We start from the raw sequence: 17,125 nt of genomic DNA, 5'->3' as shown, positions 1-17,125 counted from the left end.
CTTCTCCTACAATAAGTGATCACTTCTTGCTTATCCTTCCCCCCCCCCCCCTGCTTACTGTGCGGGACATATACAGGGTCCCATTTATTAACGAAGCATAACCCTTTTAGTGCTCGCTAAAGGGGTTATGACTTCCTTTCTGTATTTAACAAACAAAGGTAATCTAAGATTACCGCTGTTTGCCACAACATCGTTCTCGCCATCTTTAGATGGCGAGGGCGATTCGGCGCCCACTAATGGTCCGTCTGCGCATATGCATGACACAGAGACACGGAGACCCGACAGCGCCTGGTAAGCTTCGCTGAAGCCGGAAGAGCAGCACTGGGTCTGCGCCATTAAATAAGAGCAGCGTTAGGCTGCCAGCAGCTGAGTGGAGGACCTCGGCGAGGAGGAGGACTTCGCTGGACCTCGCCGGAGAGGTGAGTATTGATAAATACTAGTGGCCTTTTCGTTTGAATCACAGTGATACTAAACGAAAGATGCAGCTGGTATTTTTACGTTCATTTATAAATGGGGTCCACAGTATTATACCATGAAGAGATATAAAGTGGAGAGAGATAAAGTACCAACCGATCAGCTCCTAACTGCCATTTTTCAAACACAGGGCGGGATGGATCATCATGCATGCGATGAGCGGCGTTGATAACGCTGGTATGCATGAAGAAATTTGCAAAGAACAGCTCTCCCGATAAGAGCTACCCTTTGCGATAGAAGGAGTTTTGGGTTTATGTCCCAGAAGTCCCTCTGTGCATACGGGGGGTGCTGGGAGGGATCCCCTAGGCTTCTATTGGTTAATGCCATCTAAAGATGGCGTTACCCTCTGGAGGGGCCAGCCACAACAGAGCCCAGCACCAGCAGAACCCGGGCCGACCCCAAAGTCAGAGAATCCAGACATTTGAATTCACTAGAATAATATGTTCAATGAAAATAGGAGGCTGGAGCTGCAGAGGGAACCCCAGGCATAGGAGGAATAGGCAGCCTACTAGGGTCCCGCACCTGAGGGGCTCCTACAAGTGTCAGACTTACAGTGGGCCATGCAGGCTCCGCACGTCTCATGTTCTATTGTGAGTAAGCAGCACTGCCCGCTGTGAGTATTGTGGCTGGGGGTGAAGGTAACGCAGTCAGATCACCTGGGCCTAGCGCTTTGTGATGAGGGGCAGGCTCTGAAGAGGCACCTGGAACCCTGCTCCCTGGTGGCACCTGTTCCTGGCAGTGTCGCAGAAGTGATGTCATGGTCGTTGATGTCATAGCGTTTGCTTGTCAGAGGAGTGAAGCCGATAGAAGAACGAAGGGCTAAAATATAGCGAGTAAAGTAAGTTAACCACTGAGCCGGATGGGCACAGTAGACAACATATAATGGGGCGCAATAAAGATGATATAGACAGGAGGGGAGGAGATGTGCACAATACAGAACATATGAATGAGGTGGGGGATGTAGATTATATCCTGTCAGGCGGGATGCTGGCTCTCAGAATGCCGCGGTGCCAAAATTCCTACACCAGTCAGAATCCCAGCGCAAGCAAACGGACCGATGAGGGTTAAGCACTAGGAGGAGGGTTAGGGTTAGGCTGCAGGGAGGGGGAGGGGGAGGGTTAGGCTGCGGGGAGGGCGGGTTAGGTTTAGGGGTAGGGTTAGGATACTTACTGACAAGTGTTGGTATCTTAGCCCTGTCAGGATGCCGGTGCCTGGATTTTGACTCCCGAGATCCTGAGCATGGCATCCTGTACCCAGCCCTGAGGGGGAAAGCACATTAAAGTATATAGATATATAGAGGACTATTTAAAATAAATTATACAAATATAATTTTTTTTTTTTATTATTTCTCAGATTTTGGAAAGGGTTTTCTATAGGTGATGAACGGCCCATGTTGGACTGGCCCACTGGGACATCAGGATAACCCTGATAGGCACCACTACATATTGGCTTCACCAACAGGTAGTGTGCATATAGCATATGCATGCAATCCCCAGTGTTTTGGAAATCAAACTACACATGTGAGTTATGGAACTCAAATCGAGCAAGCACAAGTTGCCAGTAGTCTCTTACGGACTTGTATCTCCTCCACCTAGCACTGTAAAGCAGAGTCAGACCTGGCATTCAGTACTAGGTGATTGCCAGCGTTCTTTTGCTACTGCTCACCATGCTCCATCTTTATCTCCTGAGTACCCATTTTGGCTGTGATTCCTGACTTGTTTTCTGCCTTCTCCCTTTTACTGCTGACTATACGGTGTACCGGACTTGGGCCATATTCAGTTTGGTGCGAAAAGTCCGTTATTGGCGATAATTTATCGCCGATGACGTAATTTTCGCCTGTTTCACTTATCCCCATATTCAATTTCAAAGACTTTCCGCCGGTGCGAAAAGTCTTTGTTAAAAAACGGGGATAAGTTTTCACCATGTAATACATGGCGAAAAAAAGTGCAGAATTGGGGTTTTTGGGTACAAAGTAATAAAAGTAGCCCCTAAGGTATTGTGTGTCAAAAAAGTATTTAAAAAAAACCCCTCTGGACACCCAAAAAAGGAACTTTCATTTTGGTGGCGAAAAGAATAATATTGGGGGACAAACTTCTAAACTAGCGAAATTAACTCCGGCAGGGTCCCCATGTATGCTGCAGGTGTTTTCTAGAATGCGGGTGGTTGCGGCAGGTGGGTTTTTGAAGAATTTAAAAAAATCACTTTAGGGACTTAAAAATATGCTTGCACCCATTTTCATGTACCCCAAATTTGATGGGACTAGTTATTTTTCCCCCCCAAAAAAGCTAAGTGCTATTCTTCACCACTTCTACAAAGCTGCGTTTATGCAACTGCCGCGGCTATTTAAAAACCCCAATTACCTTCAGCAGGCCAAATCGGGGGTACCCATAGTGATCCCCCATGCCAGACCATCTTCTAGGGACTGCCAGGCTGATTTCTCCAAAACTGACAGGACTTTTCGATACTTACCTTTCTGCCGGGTCCCGTTTGTGCTGATTCCTAATTGAATATGGGGATAATAATGGCATGCACCAGATACTTTATTACTGCAAAAAGCAACCTCAGATTTTTTGCCTCAAATTGAACATGGCCCTTTGTCACAAATATCTGGTCTTGTTATTGCCAGACCCTTGATGCCATCTTGTAAGGTTTACCAGACACTTACCTTCACTAAGCCATCTCCTACTTCTTGTGATATTGTTCATTGTGTACATGGACCACATCATAACCACTGTCTGCTGACGAATCATGGACAGCTCAGTCCACGAGCATACTGTAGCACTCTGTCCGGTTACACCATAATACCAATACCTGTACTACTCACTATACATTTATATATATCCAAGGCACTTTTGGCCATATGTATATCTGCGGTCCTCCACAATCACGGTCAGGGTTGGACTGGCCCACAGGCGTAAAGGGGAAATCCCCGGTGGGCTCCAATACCTGAGGGCCCTACCCCTCCTCTTGGGGTTAGTATCAAGGTGACTTTGGGTGCTTGGTTTATTTCTATGTAAACTACACTAATATTAGTCCTCTTGCCAATCCCTGGCACACTCCTGCCCCTTCCATTATAAAGGGGCCCTGTTCTTTGCATGTCCTATGTAATAGTTGGCCAAGTCCCTTGGTGGTACCTGGCCTCACCCTCTTTGGAGGCTGGCCACACCACTTAAACTTGGGCCCCTACCATTGCATTCATCGCTAATCATAGTAATAATAGAAATGGTACTATTCCCCAGCACAGAAATACTGTGTGAATGATGGCACCATGCTCAGCGAGCATTCAGCACGGCATACTAGTCATAAGCAGTGTGAGGGTGGTATCACTGTACGCCTGTCTTGTATAGACAGAGATTCTTATCATTAATAACATAATACTACTTGGTACAGACACACAGCTTGCCAGACACAATGTATGGCAAACAATCAAAGATAATTTGATTATTAGATACAGTAACAACACTGTGTCCCTCTAGTGCAGTCATCTTCTTTGTATAGTATAGTGTCAGTCTGCAGAAATGTTGACCTTTTCCAGTCTGCGCTTTGACATTTAAATAAAAACAGGAGAAGTAAAGGGAAGGCGAGGAGGGGAGAGGAGGGGGGCAAGCAGTTACTTCATGTCTGTTACCAGATGACAGTTTATATGATACACAGGAGTGCGCTGATCTACATACAGTAGGTTAAGTCCGACCTTTCTCTTAAAGAACCACTAGCAGCAAGCGCAGTCTGATTCCCTATTACTTTTGTTTTACTGGGACAAGAGTAAAACCTTATTCATGGCGACATTGTGAGGTTTCACAATAAGAGCCGTATTCAATTAGAGTGGATCCGCGATGCTTTTCCGCCTCCCAGACTTTTCGCCTACATGGCGTCTTTTGTAGGTGGAAAAGTATCGCGGCCGTGCCCGGTTTACCCCGTATTCAATATGGAAGTAGGCGAAAACGGGACCCGGCGAAACTTGAACAGGCGGAAAGTCCTGTCAGATTTGGGGAAATCAGACTGACACCCCCCAAGAGATGCTCTGACATGGGGGTAAGCTATGGTTACCCCCGATTTGGCTTGCTGAAGGTATTTGTTGTTTTTAAACGGGCTCAATAGCGGCTAAATAGCGTTTTTGTATACGTGGTGCAGAATAGTATACAGGAGTTTTTTTGCAGAAAATAACTGATCCCAGCAAATTTGGGGTACTTGAAAATGGGGTCAGTATATTTTAAAATTGCTAAAGTTAAGTTGAAAAAATTGTGAAAAATCCACCTACAGCAAGCCCCTGTAATGTAAAAAACACTTGGGGCGTACTTGGGGACCCTCCAGAGTCAAGTTCGCTAGTTTTTATCTTTGTCCCCCAACATTTTTTTTTTCGCCCCCAAATTCAAAGTCATTTTTTGGGGTGTCCTTAAGTGTTTTTTTTTTTTTTAAATTGACACAGTTTACCTTTGGGGTACTGTCTGAAGGCTGCACGGGGGTTCCCGCAACGTTGCACCCCAAAACCCCAATTCTGCATTTTTTTCCACCTGCTATTCATAGGCGAAACTTTTTCACCTATTACAGTACATTGCGTTTACTTTCCCGCTTAGGTGGAAAGCAAATTGAAAACGGAGTAAAATCAAAACAGGCGAAAATTATGTCATCGGCAAAAAGTTTTCGCCAAAAATACGTGAAAACGGCTTTTCGCTTCAAATTGAATACGGGCCTAAGTTGGAATAAAAAAGTTAAAGGGGTCTATGTACTAAGCCTTGGATGGAGATAAAGTACCAGCCAACCAGCTCCTAACTGTCATTTTTCAAACTCAGCCGGTTAACATGGCAGTTAGGAGCTGATTTGCTGGTACTGTAACTACATCCAAGGCTTAGTACATAGACCCCATAATTGGCCTGGTGATAATTAGAATCCATTGTTCTGCTAATTACTTGTTTCTCTGCCATTCTGTAATTCATTCACTTTCTCCTCGCAAAATAAAAAGATGTAGAGTTTCCACATTTAAGGGGGCAATTTCCTGTTCCAAGTCCTTAGAGGTGGCGGAGATTGTGGGCCTCATTCAGAGGCGGTCGGAGGATGCAAGCGGTCGTTCAGAAAGTGGGCGGCCACTTGCATCCTGACCGCACGCCTCTGTTGCGGTCGTTAGGCTGTGGGTTAACACCCACAGCTCTAACGACCACTAGGGTGATTGTCGTAAGTCCCGGAGAGCTTCTGGCTCTGTCTGAGCCGGAAGCTCTCCACTGACATCACTAGTGATGTCAGTGGGGCCTCCCCCAAACGGTAGGCGTCCCATGGGAACGCCTCCGTTTGGGCTGCCACCCCCCCCGGCCCGCCTTCCAAACGGGGCGAGCTGTCAATCAACATTGACAGCTCGCCCCCTTTGGAAAGAGACCCGCTACAACCAGCGCTGACGGTCGTAGCGGGTCTCACGCATGCGCACAAAGGAGCCGGCTCCCTCGTGCGCATGCGCACTAGACAAACATCGAGGCGGCCGTGTGGTTGTAGACCATATGGCCGCCTCTGAATACAGCCCTGTGTCTCGTAACTTTAACGGGATTACAATTAGCGCCTTCCATTTCTGCCGTTATGGAAATGTAGTCTATCCCCATATCAGTGTAATAAAGACTTTGTGCCTGATTCACTACGGAACGCAACTGCGAATGCACCTGCGATAGTAAGCTAATCCATTGCCATCGCAATGCCATACGCAGCACTACATAAGGACGCCCACCTTCCCTTCCACACATCCGTAATGTTTAGCAAGACTGCGAAACCATCGGTACAATCGAGTACCATCACAGCCTCACGCACACTTGCACAAACTCTGACCTTACTCAGAAATTGCTAACTTCCTCGCACGCAATGAGGCCTCAGGCTGCGTAGGCCATCGCAGTGGATAATTCATGCACGCTCCTGCAATGGCGTTCAAACGCACTGGCACGCCTGCGTTCGCCCGACCACCCTCGTCACCATCCACAAATGGCACTTCCTGTCAGTCACTCTGCGATGGGTCTGCATAGTCACCGCGATTTCAGTCCCGATCGCAGTGGCTAGTTTGCGCATGCGCACTGTAATGCATATGCATGCGCCGTACGCAGCCGACTGCGTGTGTAATCGCAGTTGCGTACGGTGGTGAATCAGGCCCTTTATCACAACAGTGGCACATAACGCCCAGCAACAATTATTATCCTTTTATCTACACCAGAGTATTTCTCAAAATACTATGAAAACACCCCAAAGTCAGATGTTTATGGGGCCTATTTATCAAGGTTTTTTCATAAAAGTTATGTAGAAACTGCTGCAGTATCTGCATAATTGTATGAATTGTTGCTATGTACTATTAGCACAATGTAGGAGATTTCACAGAAATCTGCAGATCACAGGGCCTGATTCAGAGACGCTCGTAAGCGGCCGCTCGTTCGCTCTGAGTGATGTTCGCACAACTGCGCATGCGTATGAGTCATAATGCGCATGCGCAAACCAGTCATTGCGGTCGGAAATCGTGCACTCGCAAAACAACGAGGGGCTGCTAATTTGAGTGACAGAATGTACCGTTTGTGGGTGGTAACAGGGGAAGGTGCTTGAAAACGGGGGAGTGGAGATCCGAACGCAGGCGTGCCAAACAGTCACAACGGGCATTTTAAGGGTGTGCATAATTAGTAAAGCAGCGTCATCGACCACGTCACTTGGTTGTCTTTTAGCCTGAACTGCTCGCAGTGATTGCGGGAAGTAAATCCTACCACAAGCACTGCGAGCAGTTCAGATGCCTTTCGATGTACCCGATTAATCTAATAAATACCGGAGATGACGTGTGATGCGAACGGCAAAGGGGCGTCTTTACAAAATGGCGACCGCATTTTTCTTTCGCTCGCTCAAACATAGAGGCGTCAACAAACCGCAATGAGCGAGCGCTCAATTTAAATAGCCTGCCCCTTTTTTGGAACGACCGTCCGCAAATAGCGTCCGGCTCTGAATCAGGCCCACAGTCCTAATATCAATGGGGACAATGATCTGACCCCTATGTATGTACCAAACTCCGAAAAGTGGAGGAGTTTGGAGTATGGAGGCTGTACACACAGGAGAGATATCTTCCAATCAGCCTGCGGAGGAAACCGACACTTTCACGAACCTCTACAAAATGCCGTGGATATAGGGCCTGATTCTGCAAGGCTAAAGCGTACGCAGGCGGCCGATTCTTGCGTACTGCGCATGCATATGCATCGCAGTGCGCAAACCAGCCACTACGATCGGGACTGCGATCGCAGTGACATCGCAGAGTGATTGACAGGAAGCACCAGTGGTGACAGTGGGTGGTTGGAGAAACACAGGCGTGCCAGTGCGTTGGAACGCCGTTGCAGTGGCGTGCATATATTAGCTACAGCGATGCCATACACAGCCTGAGCTCTCACTGCGTGCAGGAAAGTTAGCAATTTAGTGGTAGGGTCAGACCTGCCTTAAATGTGCGAGTGGCTCCGATGTACTTCGATGTTACCGATGTTTTGGCTGGATTGCAAGGTATTACGGATGTGCGAGAGGGGAAGTGGGTGTCTGCATGTTGACACTGAGAGCGCTTTGCGATCGCAATTATTAGCATACTTTTGCAGCAGAACTGCATGCGCAATTGCTACCACGGTCGTAATAGCGATCCTTGCTCAATCAGACCCATAACTCGCAGGGACAGCTGTTACTGCAACCGCTGTCTCTGCGAGTTTCCCATAGTACATAGTGGGGATATTTTCATTAAAAATTAAAATATCCTCCGCAAAACGGAACCATAATAATCGCGGCAGTTCAGCCATTTTTAGTACATAGGCTCATAAGTGTTATTTCAACACTCTGAATGGAGCCCTGCTAAATCTGTGAGAAAGCACGCAGTGTCACCCTCTGTTATACTGTACACCTGAATAATAGCTGATATTTCCACTATTTCAGCCACTTTATGATTCACCGATTCTATGGGGATCTAGGCCATCTGCTTTGTGATCCCCCAAAAATTCCATGGTTCCAGGGTCCCCCCCAAAAAATACTAATTCATCTAATTTTATATCGCTCCCAAGTTTTATATTTACTGTAGATAAAAGTGCCACTAAATCAGCTTACCACCCGTGGGTGTTTGGGTATTGTATTTCAGAGTACAGTAAATCAGCATTATGAAATAAATTCTGTGTGCACGGTACGAGCATATATATATATATATATATATATATATATATATATGTAGCACTTTATACACTTTTTATTATAACCTCCTACTTATGTAGGACTTAACACATAGGCTTTCTTCTTTATTATTCTTTAACCCTCACTTTAAATCTCACACTAGTGTGATGCCATGGGGCGGTCCTGCTGGGTTGGCCTGGGGGGTCCTGTGCCCTATATTTGTTCCATGGGAGTGTTAGGGACCTGCCTGATAGAGGTCACCTGGACGCGGTGGGCAGGCCCATAATTATGGCCATTATTATGCATAGAACCTCTTTGATGCTATTTAGCAGTATTATTATTAGGTTCAGCATGGTTAGAGTGTGCACTTGCATTTGTCTCTTTATGCTTGCAGCACTACAAGTCTCAGTAGGTAGCACCTCACATGGGCTCTCATTCAGACCCGGTCGCAAGCGCCGATGCGCTTGCAACCGGGTCGATGGTCCCCACAGAGTATGCGCACGATGGAGCCGGCTCCGTCGTGCGCATGCGTGAGACCCGGCTAGCGACAGGCACTCCGTCGCTAGGGGTCTCGTAGCAGACGGGGCGAGCTGTCGATGTTGAGTGACAGCTCGCCCCTGTCGGAACGCCTGCCGTTTGGGGGCGGCCCCACTGACATCATTGATGATGTCAGTGGGGAACTTCCTGCTCAAACAGAGCAGGAAGTTCCCTGGGGCTTACGAGAGCCCAGATCCAACCTTAGGGTCTGGTTGTAAGTCCCGATGGTCGCGATGGTGATGACCATGGTGACCATCACCCTGATCGCAAGCTAAGCTGTGGGTGGTAACCCACATCTTAGCTTGCGACCTGGAGGCAGCACTTCAAAACAAGAAGTGCCCGTCCTCATTCAGAGTGAGCGATCGCTTCTTGCCATCGACTCTGAATGAGGGCCATTGTGCTTAGGGTGTGCAATCTAGGTCCCCTAACCCTGTCCCAAAATTGTGTACTTTTTACAGCCTGTTCCTGCTTTCCAGTGTATAAGGGCAGGAAGGACAGATAATCAGGAGAGGGCTCAGCTGATGCAGATCACACTGTGTACGAGTGGCCCATTATAATGCAGATGGAGTGTGAGTGCATCGCATGTGACTGTGGACACAGGGGCGTATCTATAATGGGTGCAGGGTGTGCGGGGAACATGGGCCCCTGGGTCCAGGGGGACCCCGCACCGCACACCCTGCACCCATAATATTACTTACCTCTCCGGAGTCCCACATCGGCGCAGTGTTCCGGCGCTGTAAAACGACTGAAAACTGGCCGCAGCAGCCATTTTCCCGTTGTTTGCGCATGCGCAATACATAACTCCGGCGCTGGCCGCGTACAGCTCAGTGCGCTGCTGGCCGCTGGGCGGAGAGGAGGGGGCCCATGTCGGAGACTGCACACGGGCCCCCTCCTCTCTAGAAACGCCCGTGTCACGGACGGATAAGCCAATTCCCTGAGAAGCGTGGAGTCACACAGCAGCTTCTCACAAGCGTAGTTTTCCCCAGCCCAGGAGGGTAAGCGTGATGCAGTAAGTGTTCCCACTTCTACTACTAAGGGGCTTCTGCTGTAGGGACATGTGTGTGGGGTCCCCAAAGTTTAGCTACTACTGGCATTTCTGTATATATTGTATAATAGTTTGTAGCTGCTGTTTTTTTCATGTAGAATTAGTGTGTAGGTGAAATAAAGGCAACGTTGTACCTTTGCTATTGTGTCATTTCCTGTGCGATCTAAAAGGGACTCAGAAAGGAATTGGGATACTGGACCTCATTCAGAGTCGGTCGAAGCGGCCGCACGGTCGTACGGGAAAAGGGGCCGGATAAGCAAATGATTCCCTCGCAAGTTGCGTCCCTAAGTTCGGATCGGTAGCTGGCCGACCAAGGGGAGGAAGCGGCCGGAATTAAAAAAATACGCCCCCTTTTCGTACGCATTGCACGTCATCTCCGGGCATATAAGGATTAATCAGGAACCATCGGAACTGGTTGTAGGTTGACCATACCCTCTCTTAAGCTCTACGATCATGTCCGTGTAAAAACCTCCCATGTCACATGTGCCATGACGCTACTTTGTTAATTATGCACTCCCATAAACCGTATGCACTCCCATAAAACGTCGTTCGCATAATTAGGTACGCCTGCGTTCGGATCTCCACTCCCCCGTTTTCAAGCACCTTCTCCTGTTACCACCCACAAACGCCTCAATCTGTCACTCAAGCTACCGACCTGGCTGTGTTCAAGGAGAGGGAAATTTCTGATCGTAGCGGCTAGTTTGCGCACACGCATTGCGAACTTTATGCATGCGCCGTATAGCGAACATCGGTGGCGTATGACCGTGCGGCCGCTTCGACCGACTCTGAATGAGGTCCACTGTCCTAAGGCGAGCTCAGGGAGGACAGAAACCTCCCGTGGAGCTGAAGGGCAATAGCGCAAAAATAATGCACGTATAAACCCGGTATCCTCACAGTGCGCATCCAACCTCAGCACATTATAGAGTTACATCGGAATTACATTTTCTGTGTTCCTATAATAGTGAAGACTTCTACATAAATTAAGTAGTTATACATAACATGACCCGAATCTTAGAGACCACCTTAAGACTGCAATATATCATTTTTTCTTCTTCAATTGACGGCTGTTTATTTCTTTAACCCACGCCAAACTATACACCCTGCACTTGTTCTCTCTGCCTCTTGAATCGAGATGCTTGAATTATTTGAGCCATTTCAGAATTCAATCAAACCAGCCCTTGCTCGATGACCTGCAACTTTCCGTCGCATCAGTCTGGAAAGTATTGAAATTCATCTCTGTCTCCTCCACTAGGCTGTTTGTGTTATCACCGCTATGTCGGTAACCTGAATTCACCGCTGGAGTTGAAAGTTTGTGCTCAGAGTTAAAAGATGATAAAACAAACTATAGAAAGTGACATTTTCTGTCTGCTCGTGTTTAAGTGGCTTCATGCTGCAGTATTTTTAGCCTTTTGTAAGTCAGAAAAACATTGTGCTGAGGTCCGATTTTTGAACTCATCGTTTCGTCTCCAAGGGAAACCGTTAAAGATACGATAACATGTTGCAATTTAAGCCCAAGCCAGCTCTAAACGGGTTGATTGTTTTAGTTTATATAAACAATAAAAAATTGTCACAAATTTTCAAATTTAGAACCTATTCAGAAAATTGGTGCAGGAACCACTTTGAATCAATTGTCATTTGCACTCTCGGAATCTCTAGGAGTAACAATGAACTAAATTACCTATGAAAGGGGCTTTAGCAATATCTGCCCTGATCCTTCCAGAAATATCCATTTTGGGTAACACTGTCCTATTTTCGGTCTGCTGCAGTTGGGCGGTTTCCTTCACACACAAAAAGAGGAAACAGTGGGCCTGATTCAGAGCCGGACGCTATTTGCGCTCGCTCGTTCAGAAAAAGGGGCTGGCTATTTAAATTGAGCGCTCACTCTTTGCGGTCTGTTGACGCCTCTATGTCTGAGCGAGCGTCCGAAACATGCGCTCGCTATTTTGTAAAGACGCCCCTTGGCCGCTCGCATCATACGTCATCTCCGCTATTTATTTGATTAATCGAGTACATCGAAAGGCGTATGAACTGCTCGCTATTCTTGTGGTAGCATTTTCCTACCGTAATCATGCGAGCAGTTCAGGCTAAAAGACAACCAAGTGACGTGGTCGATGACGCTGCTTTGTTAATTATGCACACCCTTAAAACGCCCGTTTGGCACGCCTAAGTTCGGATCTCCACTCCCCGTTTTCAAGCACCTTCCCCTGTTACCACCCACAAATGCCTCATCCTGTCACTTTAATTAGCAGGCATTCGCTATTTTGCGAGCACACGATTTCCGACCGCACTGACTGGTTGGCGCATGCGCATTACAACCCATACGCATGCGCAGATGTGCAAACATCGCTCGGAGCGAACGAGCGGCCGCTTACGAGCAGCTCTGAATCAGGCCCAGTATTCCAATGGGGGTACTCCCAAGGTTACTTACACTGTCACTCTGCTTCCTGGTTTGGGTCCTTGGCTCACACTGGCAGGTGCGACCATCAGCCGGCACGTGTATCAGTGAGGGGACATGTGTCGGTATCCGGTGGATCCCTCTCCGAAAAAATCCCTGATACAGTAGCCCATAGGCTTCTATAGGCTAATGCAATCTCTGCATTTCCGGAGCTTGGTAAATTTGACTGTCCCTTCCGCAGCCTAACCCTAATCCTCCAATAAGTGTCTAACTCTAAAACCTAACCCTAAAAAACAAAACAAAAATGTGTCAACCATTTGCATGTCAACATTTTGAACCTGCTGACCTTTTGTACCTGTCTACCTTCTGTACTGTATGCCTTTTGTCATGTCGACCTTCTTCAATATCGACCTACTGTATAGACCAAATATTGCAGATCTTTTCATTGTCGACCTTTTGAAAGGTTACTATAGGCTAATGCAATCTTTGCCTTTCCGGAGTTTGGTAAATCTGACTGTCCCTTCCGCAGCCTAACCCCTAATCCTCAGATAAGTGTCTAGCTCTAAACCTAATTCTAACCCTAAAAAAAACAACCATTTCTGTGTCGACCATTTCCATGTCAACCTTTTGAACCTGCTGACCTTTTGTACCTGCCTACCTTTTGTTACGTCGACCTTCTTCCATGTCGACCTACTGTGTCGACCAAAAATTGTCGACCTTTTCATTGTCGACTTTTTGCATGAAACTCCAGGGGGAAAGACCACGGTGTCGCCAGTTTTAGGAAATGGCATCATCGCACCCTCCCACTGTAGAAGTGGAGGTATGCGGGAGGGTTGCCCACTCACCTGGAAGCTGGGAGAACTTCCCTGAACTCAGGACTTTTCTGGAACATGAGTGGAAAATTGGGCAAGTCTACAGTAATACAGAATTGCCATGACAATTGTGATCTATTAGAGACAGGGTCAGGGTTGGACTGGCACACAGGGGTACAGGGGAAATCCCCGGTGGGCCCCACTGCCTGTGGGCCCATCCCCCTCCTCTAGGTGTCAGGTTTTAGACCTCAAATTATAGATTGTTATCTATATTTTATATCTATATTTTATCTATATTCTATATCTATACCTCTATTAGACAGTGAGTTACCTGGTGGAGCAGGACCACTGGTCAACATGGGGTTTGCTTCCCTTCTATAGAAACTACACCAAGATAGGCATAATGGTTAGCCAAGGGTATACGGTGGCTGGCCACACCCCTTCTGTTGGACGATCACACCCCTTAAGCATGGGCCCCTACCACTGATTCCCCCGGTGGACCCTTCATGCCCCAGTTCGACACTGGAGAGGGTTCATATTAGGGGTGAGCGGGTTCGGATTTCTGAAATCCGAACCCCCCCGAGCCCCCCGATCCGAGTCCGATCCGAATCAGGCTCGACTTTTCCCGTCTGACTCGGATCTGAAATCGAGGCAAAACGTCATCATCCCGCCTTCCGAGTCTCGCGGGTTTTGGATCCTATATAAGGTACCCGCGTCGGCGCCATTTTCTCACTCAGCTGTGGACAGTGAAGAGGGAGGGTGGGAGTTAGGGCTGTGTAGTGTAGTGTAGTGTAGTGCTGCTGTTGTCCACTACTTCAAAGTCCATAGGGGCTGGCTGTGTTGTGCTGTGCTGCTGTTGTTAATAGGGGCTGTGTCCACTACTTCAAAGTCCTGTGCAGTGTCCCAGTCCTAAAGGGGTGCTGTAGTGTTGTCCAGGGGGTGCTCTGTCCATCAGGGGTGCTCCCCCCAAGTGCTAAAAAAATAATATATTTTCTGTGTTTGTGAATTGTGTGCGCAGTAGCCGCACGTGCATCAACAAAGTAGTGCCAAGCGTGCGCCTGTGTCATAAGTAAAGGGCCAGCTGGCTTGACCGTTAAAGGGTGCTGTAACCCCCAAAGTACACTCCAGTCCAAACCAAAAAAAAAATTATTTTCTGTGTTTGTGAATTGTGTGCGCAGTAGCCGCACGTGCATCAACAAAGTACTGCCAAGCGTGCGCCTGTGTCATAAGTAAAGGGCCGGCTGGCTTGACCGTTAAAGGGTGCTGTAACCCCCAAAGTACACTCCAGTCCAAACCAAAAAAAAATTATTTTCTGTGTTTGTGAATTGTGTGCGCAGTAGCCGCACGTGCATCAACAAAGTAGTGCCAAGCGTGCGCCTGTGTCATAAGTAAAGGGCCAGCTGGCTTGACCGTTAAAGGGTGCTGTAACCCCCAAAGTACACTCCAGTCCAAACCAAAAAAAAATTATTTTCTGTGTTTGTGAATTGTGTGCGCAGTAGCCGCACGTGCATCAACAAAGTAGTGCCAAGCGTGCGCCTGTGTCATAAGTAAAGGGCCGGCTGGCTTGACCGTTAAAGGGTGCTGTAACCCCCGAAAGTACACTCCAGTCCAAACCAAAAAAAAAATTAATTTCTGTGTTTGTGAATTGTGTGCGCAGTAGCCGCACGTGCATCAACAAAGTAGTGCCAAGCGTGCGCCTGTGTCATAAGTAAAGGGGCGGCTGGCTTGACCGTTAAAGGGTGCTGTAACCCCGAAAGTACACTCCAGTCCAAACCAAAAAAAAAATTATTTTCTGTGTTTGTGAATTGTGTGCGCAGTAGCCGCACGTGCATCAACAAAGTAGTGCCAAACGTGCGCCTGTGTCATAAGTAAAGGGCCGGCTGGCTTGACCGTTAAAGGGTGCTGTAACCCCCGAAAGTACACTCCAGTCCAAACCCCCAAAAAATATTTTTTCTGTGTTTGTGAATTGTGTGCGCAGTAGCCGCACGTGCATCAACAAAGTAGTGCCAAGCGTGTGCCCGTGTCATAAGTAAAGGGCCGGCTGGCTTGACCGTTAAAGGGTTCTGTAACCCCCAAAGTACACTCCAAACCAAAAAAATATATATTTTCTGTGTTTGTGACTTGTGTGCACTGTGGCTGCACGTCCATCAACAAAGGAGCAGCGCCAAGCGTGCGCCTGTGTCCCATAAGTAAAGAGCCGGCTGGCTCATTTCTTAAAGGGTGGTGTAACCCACAAAGTGCACTACTCTCCAGCAAAAATAAAAAAATATTTTCTGTGTTTGTGTGCGCCTTAGCCACACGTATATATCAATATAACATAAATGGAGGACCAAACTTTCTCCGATAAAAATAAAATAGGGAAAGATCAAGAACCACTTCCTCCTAGTGCTGTTGCTGCTGCTGGGAGTTGTTCATCATCCCAGAGAGGAAGTAGGAACACCACTACTTTTACTAAACAATTGACCCTCCAACAGTCCCTAGCGATGAGGATGAAGTACGACAGCAGTCATCCTGAAGCAAAACGTATAACTGAGGCCTTGACTGCTATGTTGGTGTTAGACGTGCATCCGGTATCCGCCATTAGTGCAGTGGGATTTAGACAATTGATGGAGATAGTGTGTCCTCGGTTCCAAATCCCGTCTAGATTCCACCTGCATCCTCAAAGAAGCAGCGACAAGCGTGCGTCTGTCTGTTAAAGGGTGTTGTAACTCTCAAAGTGCTCCAAAAAATAAAAAAATTTTTTAATGTGTTTGTGACTTGTGTGCGATGTAGCCGCACTTGCATCCTCAAAGCAGCAGCGACAAGCGTGCGTCTGTCTGTTAAAGGGTGGTGACACCCTCAAAGTGTGCTACACAAACAATAAAAATATTCTTCTTCTTTTTTCTGTCTTTGTGAATTGTGTGGGCTGTAGCCGCACCTGCATCCTTAAAGCAGCAGCGACAAGCGTGCGTCTGTCTGTTAAAGGGTGGTGACACCCTCAAAGTGTGCTACACAAACAATTAAAATATTGTTCTTTTTTTTTCGGTCTTCGTGAAATGTGTGGGCTGTAGCCGCACCTGCATCCTCAAAGCAGCAGCGACAAGCGTGCGTCTGTCTGTTAATTTGGTGGTGACACCCTCAAAGTGTGCTACACAAACAATAAAAATATTCTTCTTTTTTCTGTCTTTGTGAATTGTGTGGGCTGTAGCCGCACCTGCATCCTTAAAGCAGCAGCGACAAGCGTGCGTCTGTCTGTTAAAGGGTGGTAACACCCTCAAAGTGTGCTACACAAACAATTAAAATATTGTTCTTTTTTTTTCGGTCTTTGTGAAATGTGTGGGCTGTAGCCGCACCTGCATCCTTAAAGCAGCAGCGACAAGCGTGCGTCTGTCTGTTAAAGGGTGGTGACACCCTCAAAGTGTGCTACACAAACAATAAAAATATTCTTCTTCTTTTTTCTGTCTTTGTGAATTGTGTGGGCTGTAGCCGCACTTGCATCCTCAAAGCAGCAGCGACAAGCGTGCGTCTGTCTGTTAAAAGGTGGTGTAACCCTCAAAGTGCGCTCCACAAACAATAAAAATATTCTTTTTTTTTTCTGTCTTTGTGAATTGTGTGGGCTGTAGCCGCACTTGCATCCTCAAAGCAGCAGCGACAAGCGTGCGTATGTCTGTTAAAGGATTACATCGGTGACAGCATCCAAGTAGGCATGTCAGACAGTCCGTACCTGTACTGGCAGGAAAAAGAAGC

The sequence above is a fragment of the Taudactylus pleione genome, unplaced genomic scaffold (genome assembly GCF_031769625.1).
Source record: "Taudactylus pleione unplaced genomic scaffold, aTauple2 ptg000465l, whole genome shotgun sequence".
NCBI classification, from domain to species: Eukaryota; Metazoa; Chordata; class Amphibia; order Anura; family Myobatrachidae; genus Taudactylus; species Taudactylus pleione.
The sequence above is the reverse complement of the archived record's forward strand: the minus strand, read 5'-3'. Positions refer to the sequence as shown.